Here is a 1,759-nt window from a genome sequence, read left to right as displayed (position 1 = left end):
CAGGTTAACTTCGTCAGCAAAAAGGTTTCTCAGAATCTTTTTGGTGATGTTACTGATAGATTGACTCATTATTAATTTTTTCTTTTGTTTACTTATTAACTAGTGTTTATTGTTGTCATCATCATCAAGTCAATTCTGACTCATACTGACCCTATACACAATAGAATGAAATACTGTTCAGTCGTGCACCATCTTCACAACTGTTGTTAGGCTTGAGCCCATTGCAGCTGCCACTGTGCCAATCCATCTCACTGGGGACCTTCTGCTTTTACATAGACACTCCGCTTTGCCAAGCACAATGCCCTGCTCCAGGAACTGATCCTTCCTAATAATATGTCTGAGGAATGAGAGACAAAGTTTTACTGTCTTTGCTTCTAACGAGCATTCTGGCTATACTTATACCAATACAGATTTATTCATTCTTGTGACAATCCATGGCACTTACAATATTCTTCTTTAAAAACATAACACAAATGCATCAATTTTTCTACAGTCTTCCTTATTCATTGTCCAACTTTCACATGTATATGAGGCCATAATAAATATCATGAGTTTGGTCAGGTGCATCTTAGTTCTCAAACTGATAACTTTGTTCTTCAACACTTTAAACAGATTTTGTGCAGAAGATTAGCCTAATGCAATATGTCTTTTGATTTCTTGACTGTTATTTCAATAATGTTGATAGCAGATGCAATCAAACAACGTTTTTTAACAACTTCAATCTATTCTTCATTTATCATGATGCTATTTATTGGTCCAGTTGTGAATGTTTTTATTTTATTTGCATTGAGGTACAATCCGTACCGAAAGCTGTAGTCTTTGATCTTCATCATTAAGTATTTTAAGCCCTCTTCCCTTTGAGAAAGCAAGGTTGTATCATCAGCATATCACAGATTGCCTAAGAGTCTTCCTCCAATCCTGATGTCATGCTCTTCTTCATTTAATCCAGCTTCATAGATTATTTGCTCAATATACAGATTTAATGAGTATGCTGGAAGGCTATGGCTTGGCATATACATTTCCTGATTAGAAATCATTCAGCTTCCCTTTGTTGATAGGCTCTTATTTTCTTCATGAGCATTATCCATTGTTTGAAATACCATTCTTCATATTATTATCCATATCTTGTCATTATCAATACAGTCAAAAGACTTTGCATAATTAATATCTTTCTGGTCTTCTCTGCTTTCAGCCAATATACATGAGACATCAGCAATGATATCCCTTGTTCCGTGTTCTCTTTTGGATCCAGCTTAAGTTTCTGGCAGTTCTCTGTCCACGTTTTGCTGCATTATCATTAGAAAAATTTTGCTTGCATGTGATATTAATGATATTGTTTAATTCTTTCCACATTCTGTTGGGTTGGTTACCTTTCTATAGAATGGGCACAAATATGGATCTCTTCTAATTGGTTGTCAGGTAGCTGTTATCCAAATTTCTTGCCATAGAAGAGTGAGTGCCTCCAGTACTGCATCAGTTTGTTGAAATATTTAAATTTGTGTTCTGTCAATTCCTGGAGACTTGTTTTTAGTCCATATCTTCTGTGCAACTTGGACTTCTTTAAGTATTATTGGTTCTTTGATCATACACTGTCTCTTGAAATGGTTGAACACTGACCTTTTTTTTTTTTTCTTTTGATACAGTGACTCTATGTATATCTGCCATCTTCTTTTGATGCTTTCTGCATCGTTCAATATTTTGCCCATAGAAAACTTCAATATTTCAACTCTAGGTTTGGGTTTTTTCATCAATTCTTTCA

This window comes from Chrysochloris asiatica, unplaced genomic scaffold (assembly GCF_000296735.1).
Source record: "Chrysochloris asiatica unplaced genomic scaffold, ChrAsi1.0 scaffold00053, whole genome shotgun sequence".
NCBI classification, from domain to species: Eukaryota; Metazoa; Chordata; class Mammalia; order Afrosoricida; family Chrysochloridae; genus Chrysochloris; species Chrysochloris asiatica.
The sequence above is the reverse complement of the archived record's forward strand: the minus strand, read 5'-3'. Positions refer to the sequence as shown.